The sequence below is a fragment of the Triturus cristatus genome, chromosome 1_1 (genome assembly GCF_964204655.1).
Source record: "Triturus cristatus chromosome 1_1, aTriCri1.1, whole genome shotgun sequence".
Classification (NCBI taxonomy): Eukaryota; Metazoa; Chordata; class Amphibia; order Caudata; family Salamandridae; genus Triturus; species Triturus cristatus.
Genome location: NC_140579.1, coordinates 239911452 through 239933086, shown reverse-complemented (window position 1 = coordinate 239933086; position 21635 = coordinate 239911452). Strand labels below are relative to the sequence as shown.

At 50.9% G+C, this 21635-nt stretch overlaps 1 protein-coding gene across 2 annotated transcripts in view; it reads left to right on the top strand.

Annotated features, from left to right (window-relative positions):
* The window catches only part of NFASC (neurofascin), a 1241670-nt gene that overhangs the window by 291433 nt on the left and 928602 nt on the right, over positions 1-21635 (top strand). For both annotated transcript variants that reach the window (XM_085627649.1, XM_085627634.1), the window contains exon 3: positions 16677-16749. The gene's annotated coding sequence lies outside the window, so the exon portion shown is untranslated. The remainder of the gene's footprint in view (positions 1-16676; positions 16750-21635) is intronic.

Sequence of the window (21635 nt, the reverse complement as noted above, 5' to 3'; positions counted from 1 at the left end):
TCTCAGCGCCTAGCGCTCCCTTCTTCCTCACAGCGATGCCCTGGCTCAGGACAGGTGGGTTGGGAGGTGGCAGTCCACACGCCAGAGGCAGATCAAGATATGGGGGGGGGCCCAGGCCCAGTCAGGGAAGTAGAAGATAAGGTCGTAGGTGTTCACTCCTTTCCCCGGTTCTCTTCAGGGGTCCTGGCTAGGCGGGGAGCACAGAAAGGTTAACGTGATCCCAGGGTCAGAGGCTGACGGCAGGGCTAGGTCACGAGGTAGGGGGCAGTGTCAACCGAGGGGGGAAGAAAGCAGGCCCTAAGAACAGTCAGTTTCCCCCTCCAGCGCACCTACCTCCCCACTCAGGTGCCTTACTCCTGACTAACTCACTTCACACCAAATGGCCGACGCACCTCACCTCTATATATAGCCTGGGCCCTGACTGTCCAGAGTGGCCCAGAAGGTTCTGGAACTCCTCATGTCAGCCTATGGCCCAGTCTCTGAGGTGACAGTTTAGGCCACCATTTTGTAGAGGAGCTCTCACTCTCCCTCCATTTTAGGGAAGCACCTTGCGCCACACCATCAATTAGTGATAATGGGGCACCCAGAGCCTCCAAGTCAACACCAAAAAAAAACTAGTGGACAGAAAAATTAGAGGGTAAAGGAAGAAAAATGAGGAGGGGACAGCCAAAGGGCTGGCATGTCTAACACTTCCTCTTGCTGGTGCGCCCTGGGAGTGCTGAGGTTGGGCTCCTGAAGAGGCGCTGGAGCTCTGCAGCGCTCCGCTGCATGCTGCCTGAGGTTGTCCCTACTGGAGGGATTCCCCCGTGATGCTTCCGGGAGCGGGTGCTCACCCCGCATTGTGGTGCCTATGATGACGGGCGCCTACCCCGCTTTGTTCGTATTTCTATGCGGATTGGCGGGAGCCCACTCCGCCTCCTTTGATGTCTAGATACGGGTGCCCAACCCGCTTTGTGCTTATTTTTTTATGGCGGGTGCCCACCCCACATATTGCGTTAATAAAGAGCGGGTGCCTACCCCGCATCACCTCCACTGGCCCGGAGTCTCCCAAAGTGCTGCCTCGCTGTGCCCCTGACATCAGGAGCCCGCTGCGCTGGGATTGGACCCAACCGCGGGCGTTGCCTGGCAGAAGCCACACTAAGCGGAGGAAGTCAGGCAGAGATTGCCTGGGCCCTGGGCGGGGCCTCACTGGAGTCCGGAAGCCCCACCCGCTGAGAAGAAGCCGCCGGAGATGCCGTCCGGAGCCCTGCGGCTCCAGAGCAAAGTCCCGAGTCCCAGGAGGGGGCACGGGTGAAGGGAAAGGGGTTCCTTGAAGGAGCCGCGAGGGCTCCATCCCTTAAGTCCCGGTCCCGAGATGGGGGACCGGGTGAAGCGTGGCAGCCGCCCGACCCGAGGAATCCCCTGCGCCAGAGCCCGGTGAGGTAGGGCTGGGCAGGGGACATGGGCCGGTCGCTCCCCCTCCTCGAGGGAGCAGGTTGTTAAGGCGCCCGTACAAGGCCGTGTGTGCAGTGGGACGCTCCAACGACGAGCACTAATTCCTGAGCCTATGGGGCTCCACAGTGGCGTTGCTGTTCTAGAGCCCCGAGGGGCTCCAACAAAGGGGGCATGTTTTTGTTTACAGAGCCTACGTGGCTCCAACGATGGGGGCAAAGTTAATTACAAGCCCAGTAGGGTCCCGAGGGCACAGAGGTGCCAGGGCCCCTTTAGTTTTGGCCATCCCAGCTGCCCCGCTAGACAGAGGGTAGCTGCAGTGGTTTGCGCATAATTGTTTCAAGGGCACCAGGGGTGTCTAGGCCATATTTGGTTTTTACAGCTGCCCAGCAAGTAGTGGGCAGCTGCACCGTTTAGGCGGGCAGTGCTTTGGGGCTTTGGAAGTTAGGAGTGAGATGCACTCCTTAGCCCCACATCTTCACAGCTGCGCAGCACTTAGTGCCATCTCCAACGTTTAGGCCTGCGCAGATTGCGCACCCTTCACTTTCGCTGCTTTGGCAGCGCGCCCTGACTCTTTTGGACCTAGGGCATTTCAGCCCCTTGTTGAGTTGGCCAGGGGGACTAGAAGGTAAAAAGGGTGCCAGGCCCTAAAGTGATCTATGTGCTAAATGTGATTTAGGTGCTATTATGATTTATATACTAAGGATTTTGGTGCTAGGAAATGTAATTCATGTAGTATGTTTTACGCACCCTGTGTTATACCTCTAAATGTGTTATATGATTATGAGGTTGTTTTGTATATAATGGTTTATGCTAGTGAGAGTTATTCTCTAAGGTAATTATGCTTAGGAGGTTAGGGTCTAATGTGTTTAGACTTGTGAGAGAATTGCATAATGTGTTTATGCTGATGAGGTTGGCGTACAATGCGTTTGGCGCCTAATGTGATACTGTGCATAATGTGGTTTGTTACAGGCTGATGCTAAGTGCAGTGATTACCAGTAGTACTGGTTGTGTTCTATGTTTATGCTAAATTCTACATTTACTAAGTTCACTTTGTGATGGTACTGACAGTGGTACAGGGGGCCCTGTCAGGTGTAAATAATCCCTTGTAAATATTGCCCAGTGCCAGGCGGTACAGTGTATAATATGTGAGTACTATTCTAAGGTGTTATGATAATACAAAGGCTATTTTTATATATAACCTTGTGTGGAGTTTCTTTTGTGGTTGGCCTGGGATGTTGTTGCTGGGTGCGTGCGCAAATGCTTTACACATTGCTTCCTGGATAAGCCTGACTGCTTGTGCCAAGCTACCAAGGGGGTGAGCAGGGGTTATCTTTGGCGTGTAACTCCCCAGCCCTGAGTGGTGGTCTCTGCCTGGCTTTGGCGCAAGCCTTAGCCAACCAGAGATCCCATTTCTAACATCATGTAAGTGAAATGAGAGGCAACCAAAAGTCCCATATTCTAGTTTGGAAAATGAGAGGCCTCTTGAATTTCTGGCCATGGGAATATGTAGCCAAGTGATGATTGTAGGAGAGTAGGATCTGCACTTATGTTACCCCCACTTTTTAGGTCTCGCCTGACCCAGCGCATGCGCTGGTCTGGCGAGACTTATTGAGAGGGCTCCAAAAAGTGCTACCAGGCCAGCCTAGAGCTACAGTGCATGTGCGCGGGCGCGGGCGCCGCGCTTTACCGCAATTACTTTCACTTTCGCGGCCGCTTTGATGTGTGATCGCGATGGCGATCACTTTCGCGGCCGCTTTGCATAGCCAATAGGTCTCGATTTTGGGACCTTATAGGTATTTAGTTATGCAACTGTTGCATGGCTAAGCACTTATAAGGTCCCAAAGGCGAGACCTATTGGCTATGCCAATGCTTGTTTTCTGATGTTACCACTGGTTTCTGGCTATAGTCTGGCTGGGTCCCTGCTAATCGGGCCCCAGTCTCTCTGTTCTCTCTAAACGACTTGGAGTGCATATTAGATGCACTAGTGATTGGTTATTGTGGTGCCTAATGAGCCCCTAGTATATGGTACCTTAGGTACCAAGGGCATAGGTACTTTATAGGCTTACCAGGGGCTGGAGCATGTATTATGCCACCCATGGGAAGCAGACTAAATCTGACACCTCAGGCCCGCTTCTGCAGCCTGGGTGAGGTAGTGTTGGCACTCCTCACAGAGGTATAGGTTCCTATATCTCACCATACACACACATATAAACCTATCAGTCACCCCTAAGGCAGGCCCTATCAATCCTGAGGGCAGGGAGCTTTGTTTACAATGTGAGGGGGTGCCTCTGCCTGAGCAGGGCCCCTCTGCAGCTGGCAGGGTCTATTCCCTGTGGCTGTTTGTGGATGCGGTTAAACCATATACTCAAGTGCATTTTGACCTCCTGGTAAATGCTAACTTTGGAATGACTGCATCAAAACATGTCGTGTTTGGTGTCAAACAACTTGGAATCCTACCCCCACACCAGTAACTGGTGTGCGAGTATGATCCCACCCTTCTAGAGGGGACAACATGCACCCACTGTGGGAACAAGGTAGAAATCTGAAAGCGCCCTAGCATCACAAAATGGATGCCACCAGCACAGACACTGGGCTGCCCTCCTGCTGCTGACCGAAACTCGCAGTGGAGGAGGCCCAACAATAGGCATCCTGTCACAGGGAGGTGTCACCACCTTCCAGACAGGATTTAGTGTATTGGAGCTGGGTGGGTGCACTCCTAGAGTTCTTTGAAGTCCTGCACTGGGGGAGCAGTAGGCTCCTCTGTGCATATGCCAGCTCAAACCGGTTCAGGGGCTACCAGCCCCTGCTCTTGCGTGAAACTGGACAAAGGGAAGTGGGTGTAACCACCCACCCCCCTGACCCTCCTAGAGGAGTGGTCATAGAGCTAGTCCCTCTCTTTCTTTTACTATAAGATAGGTACACCTTGCCATTGCAAGTTAGATAACCCTGGACGACGCTTTACAAGAAGAATCCTGGCCCTTCGACGTTCCACTACCTTTGGAAGACGGAAGAATCTCCCTTGGAGTCAAGGAGTGACTCCCCTACTTGGCAGGCACCAAAAACTTGAATCAATTGTCGCAAACTTTCACGCTCCCTCCGAAGTCCCTGCAGCCCCAGAAGTGGATTTCCTGACTTCTCAACGGCCATTGTGAGTCCCCAGCAGAGCTGAGGCGAGTGGACCCCACGAGTGACGAGGAACAGCAATACCCGGGTACCATTCACTTTTGTCGAGAGCAACCCCTTCACAACGTTCTACGAACTTGTGCATTGGACCCCGTATGGTCCAAGCCTCCAGTAGGATTTCCACCGAAAATCCGAGGCCTACCTCGTCCCGAGTGACCGTGGGCTCCTGTGAAGCGAATCCTCACGTGGCGTCTTCGCGATCCCTTGCTGGCTGGCTTGTGGGTCCCCTGAAGACTTCATCAAACCAAAGGGCTCCCCTGGTTGCTCCAGTCCTGCCCTGACTTACCCTCGCTGGGTGAGTCCCTCAGACCTTGCTGGTCTGCACCGCTGACTTGTCTTGAATTCCACGAGACTTGCTGTTGCCAAGGCTTGTTGGCTCCAATCCGGTTGCCGACACCTCAGTAAGCTGCAGACTTCGTGGGGCACTCCGAATTCAGCTCCTGGTAGTCGTCGACGCCTTCTGGTCCTCGTGGTGGAAGAGTCAAAATACCCTTGATCACCTGAAATCACCCGACTTCCGTGGGCATCCATCTCCCTGGCCCCGGGTCACTGGCAAGTGATTGTGAACACTGTCCCTTCTGCTTTCAGGTCATCTTCACCTTGAATCCAGCCTTGGAATCCACAGGACACTTCTTCAGTCTTCGCAAGCAGCAAATCTTCTTTGGCTTCCATAGAAAACAGCGACGTGACCCGACACTAAAAGACACCTATGCACCCGGCTTCCCTGGGTGAGGTAACTTGTGTACTCCGGTGCCCTAGTGTGTGTTGGCCCTCGAATGACTTACCTTGTAAGTGGCTTGCTTGTGGATTTCCTCGAAGTACCTTAAAACTTTAACAATCCAACCGCGACTTGCTCCATTGTAATCAATAGGGAACCCGCGGCTGTGTTCTCACACTGCACGCGTCTCCTGTGGGTCTTTTACTTACCTGCCTTGGGTGGATTAGTGAAGCCCCAGCAATTCTACAGGCCCTAGGCCTTGTCCCCTTGCAAGTCGACTTTCCTAAACCTCTTTTTTAGTATATGGTCTGGTACACCCTAGGGCCCCAGCCATATTTGTGCTTAGCTTATTGTGAAACGTTGATATTTGAATGTGTTCCTGGCTTCTAATCTCATAAAGAGATTAGTAGAGTGTGTCTAGAAATAAATACATATATATTTGATATATATACCTGTGTGGTGTCCTTTCATTTGGTAATTCAAGAGATTATAAGGTAAAACAAGCTGCTTTACATTCCTCTGAGACTTAGCCTGAAGGCTGCTCTCCATAGCTACCACGAGGATAGCTTTCTTTAAAATGTTGTCTTAAACCTATCTACCATAACAGTCGAATTGGATTGGTGCAAGGTGGCCACGTTGAAGAACCAGAACCTTATGGGCCTGGCGGCGCAGGGTACGCCTTAATCTCCGGGGTTCACCTGCTCAGCTACACAGAGACACGGGACACTCTGTCAGGCGTTAAAAGATCGGATTTGTTAGACCTGTCAGCCCTTTGGGTGGTCCCTCCTCATCATTATTTATTTTGTCCCACTTTTGCCTCAAACCCTGTTTGAATTTTTCCTTTTTGGGAACCACCAGACTTTTTCGTGTTGCTACAGATTCAGGGAACCATTTTAGCTACCCCTGAAACTTCTGTCTGAGGGCCTGGAGCACAAAATGGTGGCCACCTGTGACATCACCAGCATCCACTGGAACCTACCAGCACCTTCCAGAACATTCCAGGAGCTTCCAGAACCCTGTGACCGTTGGAGGCGGTTTAGAATGTTGGGAGGATAAGAGAGGCAGTTGGCAGTTGGAGCTGGCAGTTGGCACCTGACTGGTGAAGAGAGAGGAGCACAACAGTGAAGGAGGAAGGAGTGAAGCAGCAGGGGTGGAAACTTGTGCCTGGAGTGGGGTCCATAAACCCACCCTTGATACTTGTCCCTACTGATGGATCCCAGCCTATAGCCCTGTGTGGGAAGAAGACAGAAGAAAACCATCCTAAGGACCTGGACAGCAGGAACAGGCCTTAGAACCAAGAAAACAGCAAGATTCTGACCTGAGAACTGGTTTCCCTGGAGTCCGGTGTCGAGTAGCCTGAAGACCTGGAGCCCGAGGTGGAGAAGCGGCGCTGACTGAAGTAGCAGACGTCGTACCCGGAGCCGCCTGAGGTCGTGAGAGGGCGCCGACGGGGGTCGAGAGGAATACCAGAGGTCGAGGAGGAAGTGAACCGAGGTCGAGCGAGCGGCGTCATCGGAGGAGTGAAGTCCGCCCTCCGGAGTCGTCGGAGACCGAGGTAGAGGTGAACCGGAGGTCGGGAGTGAGGATCGCACTCCGGAGTCGCCCGGAACCTGAGAGGAGGAGCACCGGAGGTCGGGGGTGAGGATCGCACCCCGGAGTCGCCGGAAGTCGACATCGAGGCCAGGCCGGCCGACGTCATCGGAGTCGAGAGCGCCATCGGACCGGAGCCGCCCGAAGTCGACATCGTGAAGAGACTGCCCGACGTCGTCGAATCGGAGGTAGAGATCGAACCGAGGCCGCCGACATCGGACCGGAACCGCCTACCGGCGTCGTCAAAGAACTGACATTGTGCCGAGGCCGCCGAGACCGAACCGGAACCGCCTCACGGCGTCGACACGACTCCAGCGGCGTCGGAACATCAGAAAAGGGCAGTAAGTGGAGTAGAGGGCGCCTAAGGCCCTGCGGAGACCTGAGAGACTGCTCTAAGGGGCTAGGGAGGTGCTGAAACCAACCTGACTGTGCCTGGGGTGAACTGGGACTAACTTAGAGAGGTTGTGTGGAGAGAGAAAGCCAGGGCACTGGTATTCCCCCCTTTGATCTACCTCAGTTTAGGCCTCAGCCTTGTCTCAGCCAGGGAGTAGCCCCCCTCCAGCCTTCCACAACCCTACAAGCTGTGCCTGGGCCAAATCAGCCCATAAGAATTGAAGTGTCATCTGATTATATGAGGGTTGCTGTATACTTTTAATTATTTATTGGGGATACTGTATTTATTGAATTTTTACCTATTTATTGCTGCACTATATTTATAGGTCCACAGGACTTGTTGGTGTACAATATTTATTGATACAGTATTTATTGCCTCAAAGTATTTAATTGTCTGTATATATTGCACTTGTATTTATGCCCTGTTATTTATGATCACCCCTATTTATTTCATCAAACAGCCGATATTTATTTGACCTGCACTATTTAAAATTGTATATTGTGATTGACTTATTTATTTTTCCAATCAGCAACTAAGAGAAAAAGATAAAGAAAGAATATTTTCATAATTTTTACGGTGTAGAGTCGTTTTTGGAACGGATGCACGCATGGTTATTGTATGGGTATATTGTATGCTTAGCACTGCGCCTGTTTCCTGACCACTCGAGCCAAGCTACCCCATTGTGTTGGGAAGGTCCACCACCACCCTGCGGAGTGGGAGTGGGGCTGTTTCCAACATAAATTGGTGCTCAGTGGTGGGATAGAGCTGTGCCTACATATACTCAACAATAACTGTGGGTAGTCCATAGGCCTACACCGGGAGTTTTCTCACAGCGGCCTTCCAAATTGTGGGTTTTTGTTTTTTCCAAATTTACTCTGGTGGTGGGAGGAGGTATTACTAAAGGTACCCCCCTGCATTGTTACTGCACAAAACCTGACCTCTAACCTGAGTGGGCAAGATGGAGTTTGTACTGGAAGATTTAGAAACGTACACTGTGGCCCAACTCAGGGAGTTTTGCCAGCGGGAGGGGGTGTACTGTCCCCCAGGAGCAAAGAAGGGTGCACTCCAAACCAGCTTAAGGGCTTGGGGGGAGGCACGCCGAGAAAGCAAGGCTGAGGAGGAAGACAGGGATGGAGAGCCTGACCCCGAGGGGGCTGAGATGTACCAACCGGAGGTGGGGAACCTGTCAGCAGGGCCCAGGACACTTTCTAGGAAGGGCAGCACTGTCTCTAGCGGGGGCTTATCCAGCGTGGAGTTAGCAGATCGGAGAGAGAAAAGACAGCTCACATGGGATTTAGCAAAGCTGGAGAAGGAGAAGGAGGAACAGAGGTTGGCTCATGAGACGGAGAAAGAGAGGATGGCTCATGAGATAAGACTGAAAGAGATAGAGCTTCAGATCCTAAGAATTGGGGCACCAACTGTTCCTAATGGTGGCAGCCAAATCCAAGAGTCCACCAGGGAACCCAAACCTTACCTGCCAAAGGACATAGTAGCTAGCTATGGGGTGGGTGATGACATCGCCAAGTGGCTAGCAGCCTATGAGGTCTCGTTGAGGGCCCATGGGGTTCCAGTGAAGTATTGGGGAGGAGGATTGTATAGGTACATGCCTCCAGCTGGTAGGGATGCTTTATTGGCCCTCGAAGAGGATGAGCAGACCCACTACCCCACCATGAAACTGGCGCTCATCAGAAAGTTTGGACTAACACCTGAAAAGTACAGACAGAAGTTCAGGGGTAGTCACAAGCTGGGCACACAGAATTGGGTGGACTTCCTGGACTATGCAAAGAAGGCACTGGAAGGTTGGATTCAGGGCAGTGAAGTAAGGAACTACGAGGAGCTGTTTGACCTAGTACTGAAGGAACACCTACTCGAGAAATGTTTCCCTGAACTGCGGCAACACCTGGTGGATAGCAAGCTGACCAGCCCCCGGAAGCTTGCTGAGGAGGCGGACATTTGGGCTAGTACCCGGGTGTCCACAAGGGGGACTGGAGGGGATACTCAAAAGGCCGGACAGGGCGCCCCCCAGAAGAAAGAAGGAGGGGAAAAGAAAAAGGAGTTCTCCAAAGGCCCCCAAAATAACTTCCAAGGGAAGGGAAGGGAACAGGATTCACCTCTAAGGCTAACCCACCCAGAAACCCTAATCCTGGCCAGAGTCAGCAGCCAAGGGTTGTCCATTGCTACGAGTGCGGTGGCGTTGGACACTATAAAGGAGATCCGAAGTGTCAGAAACGATCACCCCCTCCCACTGGAGGAAAGCCCCCCGGAGTAGCTAGTGTAGTGCTCGGGGAGGAGATGCCCTTAACTAAGGGAAGGGAGTGGGCGGGTGTCACTTTAGTGTCCCTGGGAGAACGGGAGATGGTTCCTAAGATCCAGGTGCCCGCAAATACCGCAAAGTATGGGCAGTGGATCACCATCAACGGCCAAAGAGGGGAGGCTCTGAGAGACACAGGAGCCAGTATGACTATGGTGCGTAGCCAGCTGGTGTCTCCAGAGCAGGTAATTCCCGATGTACTCCACCCAGCCGCGATGGCTGACGGCAGAACAGGTCACTATCCAGTGGCCGAGGTTCCCTTTGAATGGGGGGGGGTTGCAGGTTCACTTCGAGTTGCCGTAAGCCCTGCCGTGCCAGTCGATTGTCTGCTGGGCAATGACATGGAGCACAACGCTTGGAAGGAGGTGGAATACCGGACTCATACCGAGATGCTGGGTACACCTGACTGGGCCTGTGTTAGCACAAGGTCCGCGACTACCCGAAGAGGGAGTTCATTCCGGCTGGAGCCTGGAACAAAGGCCCAGCCAGCTGCAAGTCAAGGGAAGAACCGAGGACAGGAGGAGCCTGCCTCGGCGTCTCCACCCCGTAGGACGGATAGGCCACCGGAGGTGGTGGGCCAGGAGTCTGCGGAGGGGGATGTTACCAACCTGGAGGACTTACCCATCCCGGCCGAGTGGCACGTGGAGGGAGGCCCGTCCAGGGAGGAATTCTGCCAGGGCCAGAGGGAGTGCCCTACCCTTGAGGGGCTGAGGCGACAGGCCGAAGCCCAGGCAGCAGGGAACGTTGAAGGGAACTACAGTGTTTACTGGGAGGATGGCCTCCTCTACAGTGAACCCAAGGCACCCCTACATGGATCGTCACGAGCCTTGGTAGTTCCTCAACGTTATCGAGCCTTCCTTTTAGAGTTGGCTCACGAGATCCCCTTGGCAGGACACCTGGGGCAAGACAAGACCTTCGCCCGTCTTGTCCCACACTTTTATTGGCCTCAGATGAAAGTGTCGTCCGATACCTACTGCCGGACATGTGTGTCTTGCCAAGCCAGTGGGAAAACAGGGGTGAAGCTGAAAGCTCCCCTGGAACCACTTCCTGTCGTTAGCACCCCCTTTGAAAGGGTGGGCATCGACATTGTGGGTCCATTAGATCCACCAACTACAGCTGGTCACAGGTTTATCCTGGTTCTGGTGGATCATGCCACACGGTACCCAGAGGCAATACCTCTGAGGACCATAACAGCACCTGTTGTGGCTAGGGCCCTGATGGGAATCTTTACCCGAGGGGGTTTTCCCAAGGAAGTTGTGTCCGACAGGGGGACCAACTTCATGTCAGCATATATGCGGGCAATGTGGAAGGAGTGTGGAGTGACCTACCGGTTCACAACTCCTTACCACCCCCAGACCAATGGTCTAGTGGAAAGGTTTAACAAAACCTTAAAAGGCATGATCAGAAGTCTGCCTGAAAGCCTGCGGAGGAAATGGGACGTCCTCCTACCCTGTTTACTTTTTTCCTACAGGGAAGTGCCACAGAAGGGAGTGGGCTTCAGCCCCTTCGAGCTTCTGTATGGGCACCCTGTACGTGGACCTCTTAACCTGGTGAGAGACGGATGGGAAAGAACTCCCAGAAAGCTCCCCCAGGATGTGGTGAGCTACATGCTGGCCTTCCGGAGCCAAATGGCTAAGTTGTGGAAGCAAGCTTCTGACAACTTGGAAGCCAGCCAAGCAGTAATGAAGGCGTGGTATGACCACAACGCTCACCCGGTGGAGTTGGAGCCTGGCCAGAAGGTGTGGGTGATCGAACCGGGAGAGCTTAGCGCCCTCCAGGATCGCTGGTCAGGACCCTTTGAGGTGTTGGAGAAGAAGGGTAAGGCTACCTACTTGGTGGACCTGAAGACCCCTCGTCAGCCCCTGCGGGTGCTGCATGCCAACCGCCTCAAACCCCACCACGAGAGGCCCGAAGTCATCTTGATGATGGTGACTGACGGAGGAGAGGACGTGGAAAGCGAGCCTCTCCCTGATTTGTTTGCGTCTCAGGAAAAGGATGGGTCGGTGGAGGGAGTGATTCTCTCCCCATCTCTAACTCCTGAACAGCAGGAGGACTGTCGCCAGGCCCTGGGGCAGTACTCTGCGTTGTTCTCCCTTGTCCCGGGTAGGACTCACCTGTGCGTCCATGACGTGGACACAGGCGACAGCCCACCTGTGAAGTCCAAGATCTACCGGATGTCAGACAAGGTGAAGGCCAGCATTCATAGTGAAGTCACTAAGATGCTGGAGCTAGGAGTGATTGAACCTTCTAGCAGCCCCTGGTCTAGTCCGGTGGTGTTAGTACCGAAAGCTGCACCACCGGGTGCCCAACCAGAACTGAGGTTCTGTGTGGACTACCGGGGACTGAATTCAGTGACAAAAACTGATGCTCATCCGATCCCTAGGGCGGATGAATTGATTGACCGGCTGGGAGCTGCCCAATATCTAAGTACCTTTGACCTTACTTCAGGGTACTGGCAGATCTCGTTGACTGATGGAGCAAGGGAAAGGTCAGCCTTCTCCACGCCCAATGGCCACTACCAGTTCTGTGTGATGCCCTTTGGGCTCAAGAACGCACCTGCCACGTTTCAGCGCCTGGTAAACCAGATCCTCACCGGAATGGAGAGTTTCTCTGCTGCTTATCTGGATGACATAGCCGTCTTCAGTAACAGCTGGGAGGATCACTTGCGTCACCTGCAAGCTGTTCTCCAGGCCCTGAGACAAGCTGGATTGACGATCAAGGCCAGCAAGTGCCAGATCGGGCAGGGGTCGGTAGTGTACCTTGGACACTTGGTGGGTAGGGGAACGGTGCAACCCCTCCAGGCGAAGATCGAGGCCATCATGGCCTGGGAACCCCCCAAGACACAGACTGAGGTCCGAGCATTTTTGGGCCTCACGGGATACTATCGCCGCTTCGTGAAGGGGTACGGTACCATCGTAGCCCCTCTCACGGAGCTCACGTCCAAGAAACAACCTCGACGGGTAGTCTGGACGGAGGCTTGTCAGCAAGCCTTTGAGAAATTGAAGAAAGCCATGTGCGAGGCCCCGGTCTTAAGGGCCCCAGACTTTTCCAAGAAGTTCATTGTCCAGACAGATGCATCAGAACATGGCATTGGGGCAGTGTTATCGCAACTCAACGAAGAGGGTCTGGATCAACCCGTGGTCTTCCTATCCCGGAGACTACTTCCCAGGGAACAGAAGTGGAGTGCAATAGAGCGTGAAGCCTTTGCAGTGGTATGGGCTCTGAAGAAGTTGCGGCCATACCTGTTTGGCTCGCACTTCCTAGTTCAGACCGACCACAGACCCCTTCGTTGGCTGATGCAAATGAAGGGGGAGAATCCCAAGTTGTTGAGGTGGTCTATTTCCCTACAGGGGATGGACTTTCAGGTGGAACATCGGCCTGGAGTGGACCACGCCAATGCAGACGGTCTCTCAAGGTATTTCCGCCTTAGTGATGAGAACTCCCAAGGGGTTGGGTAGCTCTCCCCACTTTCAGCTGGGGGGGACGCGTGTTAGACCTGTCAGCCCTTTGGGTGGTCCCTCCTCATCATTATTTATTTTGTCCCACTTTTGCCTCAAACCCTGTTTGAATTTTTCCTTTTTGGGAACCACCAGACTTTTTCGTGTTGCTACAGATTCAGGGAACCATTTTAGCTACCCCTGAAACTTCTGTCTGAGGGCCTGGAGCACAAAATGGTGGCCACCTGTGACATCACCAGCATCCACTGGAACCTACCAGCACCTTCCAGAACATTCCAGGAGCTTCCAGAACCCTGTGACCGTTGGAGGCGGTTTAGAATGTTGGGAGGATAAGAGAGGCAGTTGGCAGTTGGAGCTGGCAGTTGGCACCTGACTGGTGAAGAGAGAGGAGCACAACAGTGAAGGAGGAAGGAGTGAAGCAGCAGGGGTGGAAACTTGTGCCTGGAGTGGGGTCCATAAACCCACCCTTGATACTTGTCCCTACTGATGGATCCCAGCCTATAGCCCTGTGTGGGAAGAAGACAGAAGAAAACCATCCTAAGGACCTGGACAGCAGGAACAGGCCTTAGAACCAAGAAAACAGCAAGATTCTGACCTGAGAACTGGTTTCCCTGGAGTCCGGTGTCGAGTAGCCTGAAGACCTGGAGCCCGAGGTGGAGAAGCGGCGCTGACTGAAGTAGCAGACGTCGTACCCGGAGCCGCCTGAGGTCGTGAGAGGGCGCCGACGGGGGTCGAGAGGAATACCAGAGGTCGAGGAGGAAGTGAACCGAGGTCGAGCGAGCGGCGTCATCGGAGGAGTGAAGTCCGCCCTCCGGAGTCGTCGGAGACCGAGGTAGAGGTGAACCGGAGGTCGGGAGTGAGGATCGCACTCCGGAGTCGCCCGGAACCTGAGAGGAGGAGCACCGGAGGTCGGGGGTGAGGATCGCACCCCGGAGTCGCCGGAAGTCGACATCGAGGCCAGGCCGGCCGACGTCATCGGAGTCGAGAGCGCCATCGGACCGGAGCCGCCCGAAGTCGACATCGTGAAGAGACTGCCCGACGTCGTCGAATCGGAGGTAGAGATCGAACCGAGGCCGCCGACATCGGACCGGAACCGCCTACCGGCGTCGTCAAAGAACTGACATTGTGCCGAGGCCGCCGAGACCGAACCGGAACCGCCTCACGGCGTCGACACGACTCCAGCGGCGTCGGAACATCAGAAAAGGGCAGTAAGTGGAGTAGAGGGCGCCTAAGGCCCTGCGGAGACCTGAGAGACTGCTCTAAGGGGCTAGGGAGGTGCTGAAACCAACCTGACTGTGCCTGGGGTGAACTGGGACTAACTTAGAGAGGTTGTGTGGAGAGAGAAAGCCAGGGCACTGGTATTCCCCCCTTTGATCTACCTCAGTTTAGGCCTCAGCCTTGTCTCAGCCAGGGAGTAGCCCCCCTCCAGCCTTCCACAACCCTACAAGCTGTGCCTGGGCCAAATCAGCCCATAAGAATTGAAGTGTCATCTGATTATATGAGGGTTGCTGTATACTTTTAATTATTTATTGGGGATACTGTATTTATTGAATTTTTACCTATTTATTGCTGCACTATATTTATAGGTCCACAGGACTTGTTGGTGTACAATATTTATTGATACAGTATTTATTGCCTCAAAGTATTTAATTGTCTGTATATATTGCACTTGTATTTATGCCCTGTTATTTATGATCACCCCTATTTATTTCATCAAACAGCCGATATTTATTTGACCTGCACTATTTAAAATTGTATATTGTGATTGACTTATTTATTTTTCCAATCAGCAACTAAGAGAAAAAGATAAAGAAAGAATATTTTCATAATTTTTACGGTGTAGAGTCGTTTTTGGAACGGATGCACGCATGGTTATTGTATGGGTATATTGTATGCTTAGCACTGCGCCTGTTTCCTGACCACTCGAGCCAAGCTACCCCATTGTGTTGGGAAGGTCCACCACCACCCTGCGGAGTGGGAGTGGGGCTGTTTCCAACAGGATTTATTAGCTGCAGCTAGTACAGTTATCCCAGAAGTACACGAGGTAGGTTCTCAGGAGACTGCCACTTCACTCCGTGGCGCACAATCTTATATAGTACATATGTGAAATATACATTAACCAAAAACACACCCAAAACATACAAGAAAGAGCCAATAAGAAAGGTTGGAGAACAGAACCAATAGAAAAGGTTTGAAAATAAAGTATCAGGTAACTCGAAGAAGCCTCTCCTCCGACTGTGTTTGTCACCCCTCCCACGAACTAATTCATTAACAGGTTTGTAACCAACTCGCAGATGGTGAGATACGTTTGTGTGTTTTGGAGGACAGTGGTGAAACGAGAGAATACTAGCAGAGGACAGCGAAGGCCAGACGATAAGATAAAGTCAGAAGAGAATAGTGTGAACCAACAGATAGTTGAGACGGGGATTAGAAAAACCAGACAGGGATTAGTGTACTCGGCCAGTCCTAACACCAGCTTTGTAAATGGAGGCAGAAGGCTTATTTCGACACGATGCTGCAGGAAAAGCAGAATAGACTTTGTTCGCCGTGCTGCCTGAGTGAGGGCAACACAAAATGGCGGTGGAGCACAAAATGGCCGGTCGATTCGATCACGATCGAAAATCGAATTTTCTCAACTATAACTAGTGACCAGCATATGCCAGGCCAACTTCTCACAATGATGGAACAGTCTGATGGAGTATCTGGGAAGGAATTTTCAACAGGGTGAGGAGTAGCTGGAATGTACCGCTCATAGGGCGATGCAAGGAATGTACAGCATGGGTGGTGGAATCAGGATCGAATGTGCAATAGTCTCAAGGCAGCAAAGATTGGTTGGTAGTAAGAGGGCCAATAGGGAATGTACAGTGAGATCGAAGGGAATATTCAGGAGTGAAATGTGCCTCTGAAAGGGGCAGCAGCAGGTGCACAGATTACTGGGAAAGGAGTAGGGTAACTTGGAGAGCAGTCAGGAAGAGCAGGAAAGAATGTTATGTCTGCAGTAAGGGGCGGAAAGAAATGTAAAGCAAGGAAGAAGCTGCAGAAAGTGTACTGCATGAAGGGTACAGGAAAGTATGTAAAGCAAGAGTAGAATCATGAAGAGTTGTGCTGCGGGAAGAGAGTAGCGAGAAATGAACCGCCGAGAGAGGAGCAGGAGAACATATGGGAGGGAGTAGTAAGGAAAGCTGAGCAGGGATAGGGCAAGAGGTAATGCACAGTATGGAGGGGTAGCAGGAAGTGTGCAGTAAGGAGATAATAGAGGAAAGCATACAGTCCAGGCGATCAGCAGGGAATGTAAGGCAAGATGGGAGCAGGAAGGAGTGTACAAGGACAGAAGCAAAGTTCCCCGATGAGAGGTCCACTCCCAGCTGTGTTAACTACTTAAACTTTTTTTTTATAGAGTACTTCAGTCCCACTTGTGCCTTTTCCAAGCACTGTATATGACAAGTGTCACTAAAGCACAATGTCCCCATCCTCGGACATTTCTTGGGACTTTCCAGGCTGCTCTCACCTTCACGGAGTACAGTTAGTTCTTTAGTTTAAATGCTACTACTTTCTTTAACTTATCCATAACTTCTCTTTCTCCCACAGGTGTAGTGACGCAGTATAAAGGAATCGTAATTGGAGTCGGAGAGATCAGAGAAGTTGAGGCTTCAGCGTCAAGGTAAGAAGGTCCAACTTAAAGAGTTTGAGTTACCTAAACAAAATATTGTTTTGTGAATGGGGAACATTATTGTTTTTCACCTAAACTAAGAGGACCGGAATGTGATATATTGGAAGTCATAAATTGAGAGAGAGAATATTTTAACCAAATAATACAATTAGATTCCTTTCAATTAGATGATGCAAAAGTGTTATTTTTTTTATAGAGATTTCTGACCATAGGTCCCTCATCTTTTGAATATTCCCCAAGCGTCAAACTGGATTTGAGCAGTACTTTTATACACTTGTAGGTTGCTCCAAGTGGCTCTGCACTCATGCTGTTCTGCTCCGGAAATGACATGCAGGCCCTATCCAGATGGCACTCCGTGGGCTGACATCAGTTGCTTCTTTCCATGACACCAGACTCTGATCCAGAGCTACCTTTCATCTCTCAGAGAAGATTCCATCATAAAATGTAGAAAATCCACTGTGCAAGGGGAAATGTCTCCTTCCAAAACAGGACTGTCGCAAACAGATGTCTGTGACTGATCGTTATCAGGTATGCCTGTGGTGCCTGGGGTTGAGCCACGATACTAAGGTCTGCAGTAACTTCGATGAACCCGAAGGCCATAGGAGACCGAGGTTTTACTATATGTCGCCAAACACCAGAACTCCCTGCGATGAGACCGGTCCTAGTTGAAGGTCGATACCTGTCCCGAAGTCGTTCCTGAGGTCGGTTGATGTCATCTCCAAGTCTTCGGGTAAGTAAAAAAAAAAACACAAAAAATCCAAGTGGGACTCCGCCCCTTTCCTCTACTCACACACTCTTGACAAGGCGCCTGGGCATAGCCATGTCACTCGATCTCCCTCTCCCATTGTTTATTGGTGTCCGAGCCTATCCTGCAACTTGTCCCAGCACAACCCGAGTTTCCGGGGTCACCTTTGACACTAAGGCAGATTGAACAGTTCCGCGAAGTCATGCTCCAACTCATCAGATCCTTGGACTCCCTCTAGTGTGCCTTTGAGCCCTAAGGAGCCAAGCTGCCCGTCCCTCCTTCTGAGCTACAGCTGGCAGGTTCATCCTCTGCAACAGTTGGACACTCCGAATCCACCACTGGGCCTCCTCTGGCTCCCATTATGACTTTGGCACCTCACTCTGGTACCACACTCCATGCCTGTACCTGGAGCATCTACGCCGATGCCTGCTCCATTGACCGCATAGGATGATGTGCCCATTGTGCTCGCTGCTCTGAACCTGCACAGTTAGGACGAGGCTGCGCATGGCTTCCATCAAGGTGCTGCCTTCTTCACCTGACTTTCCACCCCAACAAGGAAGGACACAAATGTTGCAATCTTTATTTGGCAGGTATTTGGACCATGATTATGATGCAGGTGACCTTACCACAAGGAAAATGGGTATAATAACCTTCCAATAGCCAATGGCCATGATAGTTTCTTTGAGTCAAGCCTCCTCTCAGCCGTTGGTCCTGCCAATGGAGAGAACGTCTCTTATGGCATGGTCATGCATTGGGCGGCTGAAGTTCTTGACCTCCAGCTCCCACCTTAAGGTTAAAACCAGTTTCGGAGCAGTAGAGCTCTAGCCAGGGCAAATATCTACCTTCAATGAAGCCGTTACAAATACACTTTTGGGGTTTTTGGCCAAACCATGCTCTGGTCCCCTGGACAGTTGCCCTGGGCGACCCTGCATTTTTATCTCTGCACCTCTCCCCTGAAAGCTTGGTGGTGCAGGTGTCTACAAGTTTGGCAAAGGCGAATACCTTTACAATACTCTCACCGATTGGGAGTCCAAATGAATTGGAGACCTTTGGGATGAGGGTATTTTCTTACGCCAGCTTTGCCGTCAGATCTGTGAATGCCAGATGCCTCCTGGACTGCTATTCTCACGCTCTTTGGGATTCAGTGGCTCAAGTCCTCCCAGATGACTTATGACCTTGCATCGTCGAAGCCATATAAGACGGTTGTGATGCAGCCAAATTTACAATTTGTTATGGCTTGAACATCACTGATTCCACCAGGCGAGCCATTGGCACCAGCGTTGTCATTAGCTGCCACACCTTGCTGTGATCAACCATTTTCTCAAACGATGTCTAATCGTCCTATATGGTCTTGCCTGTTGATCGGACTGCATGTTTGGGACAAAGCTGATTCCAGTCTAGAATGGTTCAGACAGAGCAGAGCCACAGCATGCTCTCTGGGCTTATTGGCCCAGCCTTGCCAGCCGTATCAGTCCCTCCATTCTTTTCGGGGTTTCAGCAGAGGTATCTCATTCCACAGCAGTTCCGTGGCTTCAGCTCCTGCCCCCCATGGTCAAGGCCAGTGCCCAGATCAGTCCTCTCAATTCCTCCATTCATGCCGACCCACCTGCCAAACCCCTTTATTGATCCCTTGTGGAGCACAGCCACCCTGTTTGAGGCAGAATGCAATGGTTGTTGCCGGGGTGGCAGACCATCATGCGAGACAGGTGGGTCCTGCAGATAATCCGTAAGGGGTACACTTTATCTTTCACTGCCACTCCACCGCACCTTCCACCGTACTGAGAGCAACTGACAGAGGACCATCTGTCTGTCTTACGGAAGGAAGTGAAGGTCCTTTAAGTCATGGAGAGGGCGCTGGCACCAGGAGTGGGTTGTGGTCTTTATTCCTACTACTTTCTGCTGCCAAAGAAGGATATCCTATTTTAGACCTGCACCCTCTTAACGCCTTCCTTCAGAAGGGGAAAGTCCAGATGCTCACACTTACCCAGGTCTTGGCTGCCCTTGATCCTGGAGCCTGGATTATCACGTTGGGCCGAAAGGGTTCCTATTTCCATATACCCATCCCGCAGGCCCATCAGTGTTGTCTGCAGTTTGTGGTGGTAAGGGAGCATTTTCAGTTCACTGTGTTCCTCCTTTGGTCTTACCAGCGCTCCTCGGGTGTTCACGAAAGTGATGGTGGTAGTTACAGCACACCTTTGAAGGTCTGAGCTTCTCACTTCCCCTATCTTGACAAGTTGTGGAAAACGTGTAACATTTTACTTTGCATAAGCGACAGCTATTTTGGTTGTGGTGTCCATTTAAGTTTCCTTCTTAATTCTCCCGTCCTCTGCTGCTCGTCATTTTCTGCTTGTGCTATCTATTTTAGTTGACTTCCTGACTCAGCTAAAAGCAATGTACGTGCTTGTAGTTGCCAGTGTACCTGGTCATAGATGTTAACTGTCCATCATTTACTGCTGCCATAAGCATTTCTGCTCCCCCTCCCACTTTGCTGACCATGTGGTTTTTCATCTGTCCTTGTTTGCTGATAACTATTTCTAAAACGTGTTCTTCCTTTTTCTGTCCACATGCTTACACTGCACAGAACCTGTATATAAGACCTGTGTTCTGTGAATTCAATGTACTATCTCCAGTAAGCACTTGAGAGTGTTGTGTGGACGTGGTCCCACTCATGAGTGATTAATAAACTTATTTATTTCCAACTTCAGTGCCGATCTCTATTTTGTTGGTCTCTGAAGCTGTGGACAAAAGGGTGACCCTGCACCAGTGTACCCCTAAAAAGGTACATTTCCACAGTTGGTGCCAGTCGTGGGACCCCATCGGAGACGTGGCCGCCCGAAGGACTGGTCTTGACGGAAGATCAAAATTTCACTGAGGAAGCGCACTGCACTAGGAGACCTTTGTCTTTGCAGGCCGACGTGACTTTTCTGGTTTTCCCGATTTGACCCACCAGGTGGTGCCGGTCTCGACTGGGGTTTTCTTTGGCGTAATTTTGCAGTGACCATTCGGTCAACCAGGGATCGGCAGGTGGAAGTTAGAGACTTCTGTTTGGTAAGGTCGCTGAAACTGCACTAGGTCTTTTGGCTTGGATTTGTCATTCACTTTTTGCAAAAATTGAAGGCAGGTAATGTGGAGATTTTTCTCCTTTTTGAAGTATTTGAAGTGATAATATTGTCCACATTTTTGGTGAAACATGCCTGTTCTCAACACACTCCGTAGGTGGTGGTGCTGCTCTGGTGGTACCAAATTAAGTTTGCAAAAGACAAAAAAAAGTCAGCCGGCTCCCCCAGAGGGGACACCTAATAAAGACAAATATGGTATTTCATCCATAATGTACAGTACATTGTGGAACAAATACACAAAGAAAAATTCTGATCTACAATGCCCCATTTGATTTTAAAAAGGTTCAATTTGTAGAGTAGTGTTTATTTGGAAAAAAAATAGACCGGATATGTTTGTTTGTGTGCGTATGTGGGAGAAAGAAGTACGAGCGAGAGTGAAGAGATCAGAAGTTATAGCAGCAAAAGAACAACGAAAACCCATATATCAAAAAAATTTTTTTTTTTAAAAAACCACTAGAATTAAACAAAAAACAAAGAAAAGATGAAACAAAATAGAAAAAGAAGATGGGGAACGTCGATTAGAGGTAAATGGCCAGTACCCTATTAGGCGCCCTATTTATCCCATACTTTCATAAACCTCAGGATGACTGGAGCATTTGTCTTCAGATGACAAAGAACTAGATAAACAAGATGGGCGACAGACTGGCTCTACTTTGACTAGAGCAGAAAAAGATAAATTTAAAAACCGCTGCTAGGGACGAGGCTCGTCGGTCTAACGCTGCATCGCTCATTGTAACTATGGTTCAACAGTGGAAAATACAGAGCAATTTTATTTTGTTTGGGAGGTAATATTTGATTATAGACAAATTTCTCTGGGACTAGAGCCAGCTGATCTAAATACTGATTACAAACGATTAACAGAGGGGACTTTTCCTTTTTCAAACCTATCTGATATGATTAGACGAGTGGTTAAAATATGAGCCGCAACATTGCATTTAAGAAAGGAGCAAGAATTAGCTAGAGAACAGAAAGGTGTAGAAACAGTTCAATCCCCAGCACAAAAAGTAGATGCT